An 18,185-nucleotide genomic window follows, 5' to 3' on the forward strand; every position below is an offset into this window, starting at 1 on the left:
CCCGCCTCGCCAATGGAAAGCGAGGATAGTGTGGCGGGGCTGGGGGTGTGTCGGCCGCCATGTTGAGTGTGGGCACAGGGGTCACCGCGCGGCCCCGCCCCGGGGCGGCACCGGCGCGTCCTCAGCGCTCGGAGCTCCCCGGCACCGCCCCTTCCCTCAGAGTTCAAGTCAGAATCAGTCATAGTGAACATAGGCTAATCACAGAGAACACAGAGATCCAGGGGAGGTTCAAGTTGGCCATTAGGAGGAATTTCTTCACGCAAGGGATGATTGGGCATTAGGCTGCCCAGGCAGGTGGAGTCACTGCTCCTAGAGGTGTTTAAGGAAAGACTGGACGAGGCACTCAGTGCCATGGTTTAGTTGATGAGGTGGTGATCGCTCACAGGTTGGACTCGATGATCTCAGAGTTCTTTTCCAGCCTAAATGATTCTGTAATTCTGTGAATCATCAAAGTTGGAAGAGACCTTTAAGATCATCCAGTCCAACCCTCGACCCGGCACTACCGCTGCAACCCCTGAACCAGTAAATCACATCACCCTTCCCCGAGCATGTGTAGAATTTAACTTGGGTTGCTTAACTTGTGTGTAAATTACTAACCAATCCTAATTAGAGGGACTGTACTTGGAAAGTTACTAACTCTGAATTTCTGCGTATAATGGTGTGAAAAGTCTGATGGATGTGTTGGATTTGTGGAATACCACCAAGCACCAGGCTTCTGTAAGTCTGAAATAAATAACCAATGTCTCTCTTGTGTAACTTATTGGCTTGTTGCACTCTAAGTAATGAACCCGGTTTTGTGAACAACACCCCCATGGCCTTTGGAGGTCCTGGCTCCCAAAATCCTGCTGGCTGTAGGTCCCAGTGTCCGGCACTGAGGTACAAGAGCCACTGCACAGCCCCAGTGAGCCCAGGCCAGCCCTGCTGACAGCTGTTTGCTCTGAAACAGCTACAGGAAACCACACAAATTTGGTTGTGTAATTTGAGGTCACAGTCCTGAAAGCAAATGTGCACTTTGGGCCCCGTGGCAAAAAACTTGTCATGAGCCCAAAGTCCTCCAAAGTGTGTCAGGACTATTCATGAATTAAGCTAAACATCCACATCCTGCTCCCAGTTCAGCCTTACAAAGGTGTGTTTGCCTCCTTTTGACATCTCCTGTGCTCTGTCATTGCTACTGTTATGTACCCATTAAACCAAGCAAAACACATAGGTCAGATTGGTGCCAGTGAGATCAGAATTGAGCACCAGTTGTCCTTCAGAAGCACAGGGAATTCGGGATTCTCAGCATTTGAAGTAAGAATTGAGGAGGGAATTGGGCCCTCTCTATCAGTGAAAAGACAAAAACAGAGCACTACCTAATTACAAATTTTAGAACAATATGTTAGAGCTTCCCAAGGAAGACGAGGGGGGGAAAAAAGCTATGTGAGCACTATAGCCCTGGGGAACTGAGGGTCATAAGGTAAGATAACATACCATTAAGAGAGAGAAAACATTACTGAGAAACATTACAATATATGAAAAAGACTTTAAAAAAAACAAAAAAAAACCAAAAAAAAAACCAAACACTTGAATCACACAGGCAATGAATTAAGTTCCAGAAATTCCATTAACCACTTTATAACTTCATTTTCAGCCAAAGTGAAAACCTTCAGAGTTGGCTGGTTAGTCCTCCTGCTTCAGCTCTTCAGGAAATGGGCTGTCAAGGACAGCTTCTGTCTATGTCTGATTCCCAGTGTCTTCAGAGACAGAGGAAGATGTAAGAACTGTCACCAAAAACCATGATATTTGTATATGCACTGCTTATAGATAGAAACATTGCAGTTTTAAATAGGGATCCCTTAGCCAAATGCAACTTTTTCCATTGGAAAACCAAAATAAAACATCTTTTAGCAATGCTTCTTAACAAGAGATTGTCAGATTTGGTGTTTTTCAATAAAGGGTAGCTAGAAATTGACCTTTTCCTTCCATAATTATAATAATGATCTTTAATCCACTGTAATCCACCCTAATAAACTTCTTTACAACCCATGATACAGATTTGGTTAACATAAGCCTAAAAATTGTGCTAAAAGTCTCCATGAGCCTAATTTGTGGCAGTTGTGGTTAGTGCACATCAGCTTCTGAAAACATTAGGACAAAACAGCTGCTTTTGACTCATGAGCCAGAAAACCTGGATATCCTTATGCACATCCACAGCCACAGGAAGACACATCAATGTCTTTAGTGCCTCAAGAAGCTCCTGTAACTCCATGTAAATGAACTAAATCAGAGCATTAAGGCATGTACAAAAATATTAGTAGAAAGCCTTATGGATCAGTTCAGTTTCTGTATCATTCAGAGATTCCTGGAGATTTCAAGAAGCCTGAGATTGAGATATTAATACAGGGAGAGTGGTGATGGAAGCTGAAGGCTTGCAGCCTCCCAGGAAATGGTCAGCATTTCTCAGGATCAATTCCTTTTAAAAATCCTACATAGAAATCACTTCCATTCTTTTCATTTTGACAACCCTCTCAGATTGGCCTTGGGTGGGATTCTCGCAATAACAGAGTTCTCTTGCATAACCCACAGGCCATGAAAACAGCTCCCTGTATTGTTCATCGACAAAACCCTCTGTGGTGTAGGTTATAAGGCTTTGTAAAGTAAGACATTCCTTTTGAAATCTTCTATTGCTCCTTTTCTCTTTCCCCCAGGGAAAACTATTATCTGCTTCAGCTGCTGCTTGAAAAATGAAAACACATCTCTCTCTGTCAGGGCCTGGGGGCACTAACACACTTTAGTGGCCCTGACCAGCCTCACCTGGGACGTTCTCTCACCTCCGTGGGCCCCAGAGCTCTTTTTCAGCTCAGCCTGGAGGGTTTGAGTCCTTTCCTGAGCTGTGCCGTGGGAATGTACATACCTGCACCTGGCTGCAGGTGTCCCTCATCCCAAACTCCAGACTTGCTTCCTTGGATCTACCTTGGACATTCCTAACTGGGCTGTGTCTGGCTGGTTTCTGTCCTTAGTCCTGATCCCAACTCGGGTTCCTGGTTGGATTTACACCAGAGTTGCTTGTTGATCTGGACTCCTGGTTGAACCTGGCTCCTACCTGGGCCTGCCCTGCTCACCTTGCTCAGGTGCAGTGGGGCTGTGTTATAATCCTTGGATCTCTGTTCCCAAGGGAGCAGCCAGCCCTTGCTGCTCCCTGCCACTTCCTAAGCAAATGACACACCTATCCCCAGGAAGTCATTCAGGTCCAAGAATTTATTTTGCTTGAAATAACAAAGACCTTGCTAAGCTTTGAAAATGAATTTGTTATATACTTATAAAGTGATTTTTTTTTTTTTTTGCTTTATTGAAAGCAAAAAACTGAACATTATTATTAGAAAACTGGGGATTGGAAGAGCCTAATTGCACTTTAGGAATTCTAACTTTTGTCTCCAAGCAAAAAGAGAATTGTGTAAAAGATGGAAAGTCAATGTGATCCTTTTTTTTTTCCCCTCTTTAATCTGTTCTAATGTTAAGTAAAAATAAAATACATGTTAAATAAAGATAAAATACATAAAATAAAATTCATTACACTATAATGAAGACAAACTGATTTATAATGGAAGTGAACATAGTTTCTGGAGTTTGTTTGATTTTTTTTTAAGTATTTGTACTTACATGTAAAGTGCCACGTAAATGTATAGAGGACAAATGGGGAACTGACTGTGTTATTATTAAAAAGAATAGCAGAACTTCAGTTAACTCCAGAGGAAACAAGATGGATCCAATGATTTCCAGTAAAGTCTGTGTTTGTGCCTGCATAGTGTTCATCCAAGGGAGATTTCTCAGGCAACATCACTCCCCATCTATCATAAAGGTATCATGGCTATGATTTTATTCTCATAATAATGTGGTTTATACACAAATTTCCTTTTTCAGGCATAGTTCTCAAACTAAAATTTTTTTTAAAAAAATATCTACTCGAAAATATTAAAAATATCTATTTGTTCAATTGACAACCAGCCCTTTTTGGGTTGATATGAGGAAAAAAGCTGAGAGGATAAAAGGCCTCTTCCCCTGTTTTTCTTTCAGGAAGGAGCAGTACTTGGAGAGGCAGAGCATAGAGGAAAGCTCTTGCAAGCTCTAAACACATTTTGTAATACCTTGAAAAAGAGTTTGTAAAATGACTTTAAGCAAGAGAATATCCCATTTTGAAGATTTCATAAATCTTGTAAGATATTGGAAAAAGAAACCTTGCTGCAGTTACTTAGGAAAAAGCAGGATCTTTTCAGCTTTCAGACTGCTCTTCAATTATTCAAACCCTCCAGATAAGCAATTCTACGTGGCAATTCTGAGGGTTGTTTTGCTCCAGCTCCCAAAGCTGTTTGTTTAAAATTAGATAGCAAGGTCCCATTGTTAGAGCTGTAGCCAGTGGTTAGCTTTAATCTTAATTTTAGATAAATACAATATTGTTTTATAGAATTACCTGGTTTTAGGCACAGGAGGCTTGTACTTGGAGGATACAGAATCAATTCTGTGCTTCTCAGCTGCACAATTTTAAGGCCACCTGGGTTCAAGGTTTCATTCCTGATTCTTCAGATCTTCAAGTGCTTGTTTAATTTGCCTGCAATGAGTTTTCTCTAGGTAATGAAATGAAGTACTGAACAGGATAGGTGTCTGTCTTTGAGATCAGATCATCATAATATTTGTTTCAAGTGATTAATCTCTTCATATTGAGTAGTTCTCTGAAATCGTGGTTATAAAGCTGAGGATTTTTATTTAGGTGTCTGTAGAATCAGAACTTTTATGATAAAACTCTGGTTTATTTGTCTTTTTCTACCAACTTTAAGTATATTTATAACTGACGGTGGAGAGATTATTCTAGGACTTAAATATTTTATCTTTTTTTAAAAAGGAAAAGGAAAGCTCTCGGAGATTTTAAGAAATATCTTTAATATCTCAATGTACAGTTAAAATGATTGTGATACTACTTTATTTTCAGTCATGGGTCCTAAATACAATGTTGGAAGTTGCAGATATTCTTATGAACATTGACTTGATTTGCTTTATTGTCTGATACTCGATTTTGCTCTTACATGGTTGGATAGTAAATAAAAGTGGAATATAGTGCATGAATTTATATGTAAATGTACTTCACCCTTGTTACCACAGAATCCTTAATATGATCATGGAGATTGGCCTCATGGAGGTTCCAAGCCTCTCATTTCCTCCCTATTTATGCTGCTATCATGAAAAAGAGCAACAAACCCCTAACTTCTGGTTTAGAATGAAAATTAAAAGGTGAATTTTAGCCGGAGTTGTTTCTCCTCCACTCCTTTACAAACATCCCTTTCCTTTTTTCATTATTTTGTCCTTTCCTCACTTGGATAAGTCTTAGTTGATGATTCAGTTCCTAGATAAATCTAAATTAGCATTTACCCAGTTCATTCAGCTCCTTGATATTAATTCTTGTTAAGGCTCAGATGGCACATTAGAGGAAAATGAGGCCAAAAATTTAAGCAGATACTTTTAATTATGTCTGGCTCTAATGCAAGATGGACAGAATCCTACAGGGCAGCATATGAAGCTAATCTTTTCTGCATGAAACTTTTATGCTTATCACACAAATCATTCAGTGTAGTAGCAAATTCATCCTTATAATAGTTATTTCTAAACTGATGTTTGTCATTTTTCTCCTTCATTGCTAAACCAGATTTTTAACTTGTGTGAATTTGGATGTCAAAGCAGTAAGTTCTAAATTAAATTCCTTCTTAGCCTGCAGAAATAAGGCTGGTTGTAAGAATAAGAAGCTTCTCCCTGTTTTCCTGCTTGCAGTGAAAAGATCTAGATTTTAAACATAATAGAGCAAGGAGGAAGAGGAACAGAAGTTGTCCAGAAGGGGAAGTTGCAAGGTTCAAATATGGAGAGAATGACACAGAAGTCGAATGAGAAATTCAACAAAATATTTGTGATTTTTTGGCAAAGGATGTATAACTTCCTTTCTGTTGTGACGGGGTTATAAATGTTGGGTTGAGCTGGGCTCTAACTGGGATTGTGAACAGTACAGAATTCCACAGGAACTTTGTGGTTTTCATTGCTCTCTTTTTTTTCCTTCTCCATCATCAAAGATTAGATGAATAGCTCATTACAGCCCGATGGGTCTGAGCTGTGCAGTGCTTAGGGAAATAAATGGCCTGAAGCACTGACAATCCAAGTGTTTTATTGAAGTGGAGGCCTGGTTTCTTGGAGCTGGCTCATGTGTAAAGTGTTAGGATGTCCATGAGTGACCTTGGCATTGTCTGTCTCTCTCTCTGGAATTAGGGTTTTTTTCCAGCCCCCTCCAATTCAACTTTAAGCATTTACTGTATTAAAGGATTTACCAGATCATACAAGGAGTTCAAGATTCAGCATATTTATTGACTGTATAAATGTTACTTCTTTTACAGTTAGCATTTAAGTCTGCAGGGATGAATGTGGGCTGACTGTTATAGTCCTATGCAAATTTATTTAGTCTGTGGTGTGCTAAAAGCATTCATTAGTTTTAATAAAATAACACAAGGATTGGGAAATTGAGGGATGTGATAATTGCTTTACACAGCATGGAACTTAATAATCAGGAAAAAAAACTACTTTAAAATCTTTTGCTTTATGCTAGTGGCAATGGAGCTTTTATACTGCTGTCTTCAACAGAGCTGATTTTTAATGTTGCTGGAGTTTCCTTCAGGTAATTATTTTGGAAAATTATCAGTTGGAATCATTGTGGTGCCTGGACTAATTTCTCTTGTTTCACACTGACTTGCTCTGTGGCATGGAAATACCTACACGGTGTTATTTCATAAAATTCCCAATGGTCTAACACATGGAATGCTCCAGCTGAGGCACTGAAGTGTTTACAGTGTTTACTTTGTGTATAAATCCAGGAATACAAAAATTGCAAGGATGTCAAAATTTATGATACCAACCTATTAATCTGTCACCAACTCCAAAAGCCTCTAAAAGCTCAATTACCAGTGAGGCGTCTCCATGTTATTCCCCCAGTTATGCATGTGTGAATCACAGTGAGGAAAAGGGGATGGTTATTTTGGTCATGTTTATTGTTTCTGTGTGTTTACTACATACTAGTTGTTTAGTTTCTTAAAGTTGCTACGACCATGGAATGAAAAATATGAATCAGTGCTTTGTCAGCCAGTTAACCTTTTAAAATGAAGTTTGCAAAGGAGCTATTACTGGTGAATGGGAAATACATGTAGATTAGCTTCTGTTCTTCTGCTGAGCTCGCTAAGTTTAATTCCACAGTCAGAGCTGTTCTTCTAGAAGTTAACTCAGTGTGTTCCTCTCTCTCCGTTGAGAGAGATCCTGATCTGCAGTCAATGTTAGCCAAGCAAACTAGCCAGCATTTATTCCCTCACACCTTCAGATCAGAGACTTCTTATAAAATTCATAATTATCATGAATAAGACACAGTCAGGCCTCAGACACAGTGGGAAGAGCTTTCCCTGAGCTCCAGAGGAGGCTGTTTCAGGAAGCCTGAGAAAGCTGCTGAAGCTGAATGGCACTGGAGGGATGGGCCCACCATCCAGGGCCTGGTGGGTGCTGAAGTGGTTGTTACTAAACCTTTAAATCTTTTTTAATTAGTAGATTTGTTTTCCCTGCCAACAATGGATGTCATTCTATTTTATGTATTAATAAAATGCATCTTGGAGATTGGAAGTGGTTTAATGTGCTCAATTCCAGGAATTGTGAGTGATTTTGCTCTCAGGCTCGAGCCCATTTTTCCCCATGACAGAAGGTCACCCAGCAGTTCAGATGGGGTTCAGATGTTGGGGGCTTGTCCCCAGTTGCCAGAATAATTTTTCCCTTCAGGTCTGCGCTCTGTGCTTTGCTGTGAGCAGTGTTTAGGAGCAGCCTGGCATTCAGCAACGCTGGGATGTGGAGAAAGGGGGAATATTTTCTGAATTTTATACTAACATGAATGAAATTGCTGTTATGTCATTACTTAGAGATATAAATGCAGCCAGAATATAGTTCATCGTTTTCATTTAAGCTTTTATTGATTATTGACCCCAAAGAAATTACCCACAAACTGCAACACAAAAACCTCTACTGTGCAGATTTGTATTTCATTTACTGTGATAGTAAATATAGTTACACAAGAGGGAGAAGCATCTCAGGGAGACTTGTCTGATGCTGCAGATAGCTTTTTGCAAATATTGTACTGGTGGCTGGTGAAATCTCCAGAGGACAGAGGGAAAATAAGTGAAGGCCACAACCTCAATTTACAGCACACCAAATTAGAAATGGAAGGGATTTGGGAGGAATGCACCTGTTCAGAACACACTGATTTTGTGTGTCTTGGTGTGTGCCTGTGTCTCTGCCCTTGTAATTTAATGTGGCACTGGGGATGGACAGTATTCCTGCTCTTCCTTTTTCCAGTGGTTAGAGACTGAGGCTGGTGGCTTTTGGGGGTTTTTTGCCCTGCAGTTCCAGTGCAGGATTTTAACTGTGGGTGGGCACAGTCAAGTGCTTTAGCTAGCCATAAGGTGATCCTGCACGTGTGTTTAGTGAAGTCATGGTTGGTTCAAAGGACTCAGGTTTGTTCCAGGAATTTGCATTGATAACCCAGTGATCTCATTCCTGCATATGGAGCATTTACATCCACCTGGAATCAGCAGCTTTGATGTGTGTGGATCAATGGGCTCATATGTTCTGGTTATAAGTGTTGAATAGTACAGGAACTAGAGCCTGAATCACTGAAATAATCTTATTTTACATGCTAATTGCTGTACTATTTGAAGTTTTCTTCAAAGTAGAGGCTTTTATCACCAGTTAAAGTTGAAGTTGGGTGGATTAACAAAGATTAGTATAGAAGTTTTAAAAAAACCATGGAGTGTAATACATTGTATTATATTAATTCGGGACAAGAAAACACTTAGATTAAGTAGCAGAATAACAATTAATTGTATGATATTTTTATAATTAGTAGAATTCTACTTTTATGTTCAAAATACTTAATAAGCAAATGTGTACACTATAGATGAGGTGTTGGAAGAGCAGCTCGTTTTGTCACCTGCATGATATTCTGGCTGGGACCAGCACATGGAAATATAGGATCCTTGTTGGGAAGCTGTGTGCCTCTGGAATTGCTAAAGGTCTTTGGAAGTGGCATTCAAAGTGTGTAATCATTTGTGTGAAACAAAAGAAGAGAGAAGGCTCAGTGTTATGATTCTTTCATGGATGTTTTGTTCCCGCTTATTGGAAGTGTTTGTTATATTCTTCTGTTTTCCTTTCTTTGACCATGATTTCGTCACCTGCAGCTTGAAGTGCAATTCATTCCATGTTCCAGTGTTTTCTCGTGGATGATAATGAAGAGATGTGTAGGAGCAAACAAATTCACTTAATGTTGGCTGCTGGGGTCATCTGTGTCACTGAACAAAGACAATGAGGCAGGAATGTGTTTTTTCCTAAATGCAGGACTTGCTCTGTACACAAACTTCCTCCCTTGTCTGCTGTTGTGCTTTTCTTAATGAAGAATTTATTTGCAACCCCTTTCCCATTTGATTTTTTTACTGTATCCTAACAAGATGTGACAGGGGGTAGCAGACTGCTAAAGCATGAAGACCTGTAAATAAAGAACTGTTCCATCTTATTGAATTTGTGAGGGGGAAAAAAAAAAGAAGAGAGAACTGTTTCATGTGCTATTTGATTATTCCCTTGCAGTCACAGGTATTTTGATGACAGTGGTTCAGGTTTAGTGTCAGTTTAATGTATTAAACATAACTCTCTTGTTGTAGCTATCAGTCATTTTTTTTAACATGAATTAAAGGCTTCTCCTTTTTAATTATTCCACAGATTAATATATTGAAAATGGGCTCATTTCTATGCCTCAAATTAAGCTAGTTCTGTTTCAGCCTTTTTCTCAATTACTTCTGTAATTAAGACCCATAAACCCATAGCAAAGAATAAAATAAGAAATTAGAAACAAAAATTAAAAGTGGAGGGAGCATCTATTTGGCTTCCTTAATCATAAATTGCTTAAAACTCTTTCTGAAACAGCCACTACAAGGGAAATAATGAAGGAACTTGACAGCCTATATGTAGTTTTGAAAAGAACATAAAGTTTTCAGAGAGTATCCCATCAGGGATCCCAGTTGTAAACAGTCTGGATGTACCCACTTAATTATGTGAAAACCTGGCATGGTGCTCTGGGGAAGAATTAAAAAATGCTAAACCTGCCTCCCACACTGAAGTGGAATATTTAATCAAGTCAAAAGCTTCATTGCACCCTATAGCAAGCCAAGTTAAATCTGGGCTGTTAAATCTTTTATTAGTGTTGCTGTTCATCCTGGCCATATATCAGCTCATGGTAACAACAACAGAAGGGTTTCCTTCCCTCACAGAGTGTAGGACTCTCCGGGGTGATTTTCCCTGACACTCAGGATGGTTACTGTGGAAAGTGGCCTCGAGGATAGCTGTGCTTGAGATGTGAAGTGGCCCTGGCTGAAATGTGTGAAGATGGCCTGGATGCTGTGCAGGAAAGAACAATTTGCAAATGTGGACCATTTTTTTATTCTTTTTACACTGCTAGGCACCATTAACTACATTAATATAAAAAAATGAGGGAATTGTAGTAACTCACTGACACACGGACTGGTTTTGCTCAAGCCCAAGGACACATCTAAAGAAAAAAAAAAAAAGAGATAAAAACATGTTCTTTGCTTCAAAGCCAGCTCATATAACTGAAAAATATAGGTTTCCTTCTATGAAACTTGAGAAACCAGTTGTATTGAATGTTTTTTACTTTTTTTTTTTTTAACCACTCTTTCAGTACTTTGACCAGCAAACTTGGACATATTGTAAGTTTGTGCTGCAGTTCAGGTCAACACCCACCTTTATTGACTGTAAATTATTTGTAGCTGTTCAGTGGTTTACAATGCCTGCACTGGAGGGCCCCCATAAAAGCAGTTATGCACATAATATGTCAGAAATACATTTTTCATACTTTTGAGATCCTCTAGGACACTGCTTAGGGGTTATTGCATGACTGTGCCATAAAGTTAACTGATAGCTCTCTGCCTGAAATGTTTATCTCGAAATGCACTAAGTTTGGGTTGAAATATTTCTAGACACTAATGGTCATTACAAAGTGTCATTGTCTTCAGCAGCCTGCTACAGATAAGCTTTAAATTGAAAATTAATAGCTCTTCTGTAAACACAGAGCTTAGTTTAAGCAGCTTGCAAGAGGCCACATGTGCTGATGGGATAAATAGATTTCTAGTGACTTTCCCAGTTTCCTGCCATTGACCCCGAGTAAACAGCAAAGCTTTAGAAATGCCAGTTAATTGAAAGCACAATTGAACTCCAGATAAGTGAAAGCAGTGCACACCTAAATCCCAGTTCAGCATTTCACTCCATTGTCTGAGTCCTGTTCCCACATGAGCCCCACATCAGGTTGGGGCCACGAAAGAACACAGGACATATTCTTGTGTCCACAGTCATTTAATTTACTGAAGCAGGGATCAGTTTTCTTTCTGAAGAAGCAAGTCAATAATGATTTATCTTTCTCTCATTTTATGCCTTTTGAAATCACCTTTTTCTTTCAGGGCTGTGCAATAATGAAGCCTCCAATACTGCTCCATTATACATTTGTAAACTTTTTGGATTGAAAATGGCCTCTTGTTTATTATGTTCTACGAAATAAGAGCAAATACGGAGGAGAGAAAAAAGACTAATTACCTCTTCTTGAAAATAATGAATACCACACTAAATATCCCTCTGACTTATCTCCTTTCAGGGATGAATTGTTCCAGTTATTGCTGCCCCTGAGGCATGTCCACAGGAAAAGTGTGGCTGAGTTTCCTGACTGCAAAGTGTTGGGAATTGCAATCCAAGGGATATCTAAACATACAGCTGATATATCTCCCAGCCCCCAAAACTTTAAACTTTAGCACCTTAATCGTGTCCTTATTGGCCCTCCTGTAACTTTATATTTGCTAACAGCATAATTTTAAAATTTCATTGCATTTCTTTATGTTGTTATTCAAAGTGGACAACAGTTGGTTGAAATAGAAAATGTTTTTTATTTAAAGAGAAGAAAAAGCAGGATCCCTTGACATGACTAGGATAGAAAGCAATTACACAAGGACTTCCATGAGCAGATGTGGGAGGATAGTAACACCTGAGAGATGGGAGGGAGTGTTGCTGAGGTCAGTAAAGTTGTAACTCAGCAGCCAGAAGAGCAATCCTGATGCTCTGTTCCCTTGGGACACTGGTGCTTGAGACTTTAAAATACTTTTAAGAAGTATCTGCATCTGCATAAGATTTCAGTGTTCAATTAGTCCCTGGGACTTGTACAGAAAAGATCACATTAAAGAACTTTTAAGTAGAGGCTAAATTAATTTAGGGACTGAGGAACTGAACTCATCTGGGAATATCACTGTGTTAGTTTTAAGACCTTTTGAAGCACTTTTATGAAACCTGATTATTGAAGTTGTTCATCTTACAGATGTTTTCTTTCATCTCCTTCAGTAAACTGTCATGAGTGTGCCACCAACTGTTTTAAGTGTCCTCCATGGATATACTAGCAGGGAATGAAGAGAATAGATATTAAAATGGGGTCAAACAATGAGAACGAAGTCTTGCTAAGAGAAGGGTTTTTAATGAAAGGACAGTTCCTTGATTACCAGAATTGGAATCTCCAGCATATGACCAGTCCTGCTTGCTGAGGTGTGAGAAAAGAAACTCTTTGTTTCAAGCTCCATAATCCACTTGTGTAGGGAATTTTGGGGTTGTATTTCAAGTACACATTTCAACTGCTTTCTTAGAAATAAACCATGGCTAAGTCAGAAGATGGTTACCTTAAAGTCATGGAGAGCTGTATTCCTGCAAACATCCCTGTGGGCATGGACGTTATTCCCCTTGGATAAGGATAACCTGAGGGATAAGGCCCTGTAATCCTTTGCAGCAGTTTTTCTCTGTCCATGCAGATGACTGACATTTAATAATTTCGGTGCTGTAGGTCATTGTGATTCTCCTGTGTTCATTTATGCAGAGGAAATAAGTTCCTGATAAGCAGGTTTGTATCTTTTATAAGCAAACACAGAGTTGGCTGAATTGGGAGTTTCCTGCAAAAGTGTCATTTTGATCTATGAATCTTCGCTGTAATGAGAGCAGAGAATAAAGCCACCACAAGAAAGAAACTAATGAAAACAAAATCCAGCTGTAATAAGAGACCAGTAGGAAGAACAGGCATTAGATAATTCTGGCTTCAAAAAGCTGACAGTTTAATTAAAATTCTTATTGGGAACACTAGGTAATATAGCTTTGCATTTAATAGGAATATTTTGCAAAACAAGTGTGTGACTGTATTTCAAAGTATAAATTAATTGGTTGCTGGCTTGAAAAATGACTGAGATGAGGAGGTGTTTGTGCCATCATCCTGCACCATTTGGTGTCTTGCCACGCTACAGGTGCTGGGAGATGGTGGTCTAATTTTGCATGGTTAGTTTTGCAAAATCGAGCTATTTCAATGTTTTGTTACATCTAGTTAAGTCTAGAGCCTTATGCCATGAAAAGAAGAAAAAAAATAAGAGGAAAAAAAGAAAAGGTAATTAGTTTTGGTTTACTCCTGTTGACACAAATCAAAGACCTGCATAGTGTCTTAAATGTTTTTAATAAAACTGGGCTGAGTTTCAGGTAGGAATCATTTGGAATGTAAAATGAAAGACTTTCTGAAAAAGAATATTGATATTTCCCCTTCAAACCTCATAGACAGTAGTTTCTAAGCTTATCTTTACAAAGTTCATGCAAAGCCTGGTGTATGTCTTGCTTATCTCCTGCATGTTGGAGTGCTCCAGAATGCTGCCTGACAATCATTTATTTTACACCACCACAAGTGGGGAAGAATTAATCCAGCTTTACAGCCAGGCTGAAAAGAACAGAGGCAAAGTGATTTGCTCAAGGTCATTCAGAAGATTATTGGCAGAACCAGGATTAAAACTTACTTTTTAAATCCTAAAAGATGAGAATTTTTAACAGGGCCTGGAAGTGTGTGTGGGTGGGTGGGTGGGGAGTCTTTTATGAATATTAGCAAATTGAAACTCTTTCTTGTGAACTTGATCTGTCCACAGTAAACCATGGGGGCAGACAAGAAAAGAAACATAATTTTTCTTCTCTTTTGCCTTTCCTCTTTAATTTGTTGTGCTTAAAATCAACTGTAAGGACCAAATTCTTCAAAGCTTCCTTTCTTATACCCCGATGGGTAGATACCCTTGAAATTCATGTTTGCATAAGCGAGGAGTGCAAAATTGGAGTCTGTCTCAAAAGACATATTTATATGTGCTTTATTTTTAACCTTCATATAAATTGCTGCTGTAAGAAGATTAGAGTCAATGTGGACATGTGAGGGGTTTAAGATATGTCTGTCTATGTGTCTGTTTTGATAATTTTAGTTGGCTCTGTGTCAAATACAATTTGATTCTGCTCATGAACAAAATCCCCTCTTTTTAGGAGTGGGCCTAAAAAAATCCAAAGCCCTCAGGGATATGTATCACTAGTAAGGTGATTGTTGCTGTTGTACTGCAGGGGTTAAATGCCAGTGATTCTCTGGGTGGTTACCCAGTGGGTTGGTTTCTATTTATACTCTAAAGCCTGTTAAAGGGTCAGGAAGCTGAACTAGAGGAGAGTCTTGATTAGCACTTGTTACTGCTGGTTTAGCCCTGTTTTCTGTGCAGGAACAAAACAGAACATTGGCTGCTTCAGAGTTCAAGCAAAACTCCTGGTAAAAAAGAAACATAAAAGCTGAAAGAGTCAAGAGATGGTTGTTATACAGTTGGTTGTGCCAAATGTCTGTAGAACAGTTATATCTGTGGAAGCACTGACAGAACAACAGTACTGGGGCTGCTTTGTTTTAAAATCTTATTGCACTTACTTAATGCTAAACCATGTTTAAGTTTCTGGCTTTAAAACCTTTTGTAATGAGTACTTCTCCAACAAACCTTTAGAACAGATTTCTATATAGGTTTATTTAAAAGCTTCAAACCATATTGCTTTTCACCCTCCAGTGTTTGTTCCAGTGAGCTGCTTCGTGATGCATTTTTGCCCTTTCTTGCAAAAAGAGCCCCATCCAACCTGGCCTTGGACACCTCCGGGGTGGGGAGTCCACAACCTCTCTGGGTTTATGTATTTTCTTAAAAGCCTTCTTTACCCCATATTTCTAAGAGAAACAGCCTCTCTGTGTCCTTGTAAATCCAGGACATATATTTGCAACTTTTGCTGAGTTCTTCCAAAGTGTGATGGAGAACTTTACCAAAGAGAAAAGAAGAAAAGGTGAAAAAGCTACTAAAAAGGAAAAACATTCTTAAATCAGGGACCTGTCAATAGCATCAAGCAAACTAAATTTAACAGCTAATTTACTCGTGACAGAAATATAATCCATATAATTTATGCATCTAATATAATCTGTCATTTGTGTTTAAGGAGGAGAGCAAGGCAGCATCTAATAAAATGTAGAGGAAAAATGAGTTTGTAAGGTGAGTGACAGAAATGTTCATTACCTCAGTTCTTTCCTGTGGTGTTCCTCTCTTTTTCAGGCAGGAATCCTGAGAGTTTGATCCTTATGAAGTACAAAATTATTACTTTAAAGGACATCTTTTTTCTTTTTTTTTCTCTTTCTTGTCAAAACTTAAAATTGTTCCAGTTCAAAACCAATCAAAGAAGAAACAGAAGATTCTGACTTCATCCCTGTCCAGAGAGAGCAAAGAGAAAAGAGGCCAAGGGCTGTTGCAGAGATGAAAGACCTGTGGAAGATAATTTGAAATCACCATCAGTCTTTCCAGGTCGTGCTCAGACTCTGCCTTAGATACACACAGGTGAGTCAAAGGGGTTTGGATGTTCTGCAGCCTGCACTGGATGAGAGGAATCCTGTGAAAGAGCTGTGACTCTGTGGCACATAACATTATCCTAAAATGAATTTGTATTAGAGTTGAAACACAAACCAGGAGTGAAGAAACTGTGGGATATTGAAAAAAAGCTTGAAACACAAGCTAAGAGAGATTCTGGACTTCATTCCTAATGGATTTCTCTGTTGCTTTCGCACACGGCGGGTGATGATTAGTGGGGCCAAAGTCCTAAAGAAGCAACATCCCATGGCTGTAGAAACACAAAGTGTTGTAGACTTTTCCCCCTAATCTCAGTGTAGGTGAGAGGTCTTGATAATCAAGATATTGATTATCAGTCATTGATTTCAGAGCACTGACTGTGGCCAAGAAGTGAGAGGGCTGTGGAAGTGTCTGCTGTAACTCTGACTAACACAATTCCTGTTGCATTATGATTTGGGGGTTTTGCTCTCTGTAGGTTTTGGCAGCATCCAACAGCCTCACAAAGCTGAGTTACAGAAGAATTTTGACACAGTTAATATGTCTGAGGGAAGACATGACTCCTCCAGTTAAGTGCGTCTTAATAACAATACAAAAATAAGAAGCTTCTCTACACAATTGCGTGAAAGAAACTTTCTGAAAAATCTAAATCTGGTGTAAAATCCTTCTTGCTGTGACAGGCATTAGTTCCTCTAAAATGTTTATTATTTCTTGTACGTTGGCATTTGGGAGTTCAGAGATACTACAGTGCATTACAGAAACGTGATATTTTGTGACATGATAAACACATTTATCCACAGGCATTTTCCTATTAGATTAAGAGAAACTGTTGATTCAAAAAAGGAAAAATGTTGTGTTTGCAGAACAGACAATGGAGCAAACAACCCCTGGCTTTTTGTTTATTTATGTTGTAATCCTATGATATTATTCCTTTAAAGCAAAAGGCAGCTCCCTTGCTAATTGTATCTGTGGTATTTATCAACATGGAATGAAGACAGTTGCTCTTAGAGAAACATGGAAACTCAGAACTTGCACTGCAGTTTTTAAAACTAATACTTCTGGCTAAGTAAAATTTAAAATGCTTCAAACACTTAAACACTTAAGCTTGAATGAGCAGATCCAACTTTAATTGCTTTTATTTGAAACACAAGGATGAAGCTGGAGATGCAGAGTTTCAGCAAAATTGTGGATGGATGTATTCCTTCAGGCAGTTTTATTCCAGATGTTACTTTGGGGAAAGAACTTATTACTCTAGATTTGCACAATGCCTGTTTTTCTACTTCATAATCTAGTTTTCTGTAGGGTCTTTTAATACATATTTGGCTGAAGGTGTCACCCTTGAACTGGTTTCACACCCATCTCACTGGCCATATATTATAATCAAATGGTCATTTATTTATCAGCATGTTTTTTGGGATCATCAGTGACTTTATTCAGTCATAAAAACAAGAAACTTCTGCTTCAGAGCTGGGAATCCAAAGAGAATTGAGGAAAAGAGGATAAAAGAGGCATTTACAGTGCAATTGTTGCTACCTTAAACCTTTCCAAGAACATTTTCTCACAAGAAAACAGCTTTTCCAAAAATGTAAACTTCCCACAAGTCCACACCATTCTCAGTAGCTGAGAAAGAGAAGTCAAAAGGAGTCATTTCAAGAAATGTCAAAACATTTCTGAAGTAGAACTTGTAGGGGTGTTTTTAAAGCGTTTTAATTTTTATACTATGTATTTTAAAACATAATAGTGAAATCAAATGTTTCTCTTGACTCAAAATGTCAGAGTCATAGAGAACTCTAAGTGATAAATTTAGAGGAGAATAGGGATGAAAATTGGTTCCACAATGGAAGTTTTTCTTGCCTTTGACCAGGGCTAAAAACCAGAATATCTTACACTCTTATGCAGGCATTTATGCTTTTTAGGGTGAAAATCACATCTTGAATGTATGCAAAGGAAAAGCATGAAAGAAAAGTCAAGCAGGAGACATCAAGTGACATATTTCAAAGCAGAAGAAGGTTGAAAGGCTGAAGCAAGGTTTGCAGGACAACTGGAGTGAGACTGGAGAGAAAAGATGCAAAGGGTGGCTGGAACAGTGTTGGGAGCTAAAGAAAGTGTCAGAAAGTCATTGCTTTTTCTGTCTTTAGTCTTTTATCTCCAGTTTGGAGGCTTTCTCACTTCTAACCTCAAGTCTGAACGTTTCATCATGGTGTTTAATACCACATACTTAAGTACTGAATCACTGAACTCAAAACTAATATGGAACCATATATTTTGATTTTTAAAGTCTCTGCAAAATGTCTTGTTCTTCAGCTAATAAAAAGGATGAGCTCATATCTTGCTGTGTCATCAGGTTAAACC

Source organism: Pseudopipra pipra, chromosome 14, assembly GCF_036250125.1.
Source record: "Pseudopipra pipra isolate bDixPip1 chromosome 14, bDixPip1.hap1, whole genome shotgun sequence".
NCBI classification, from domain to species: domain Eukaryota; kingdom Metazoa; phylum Chordata; class Aves; order Passeriformes; family Pipridae; genus Pseudopipra; species Pseudopipra pipra.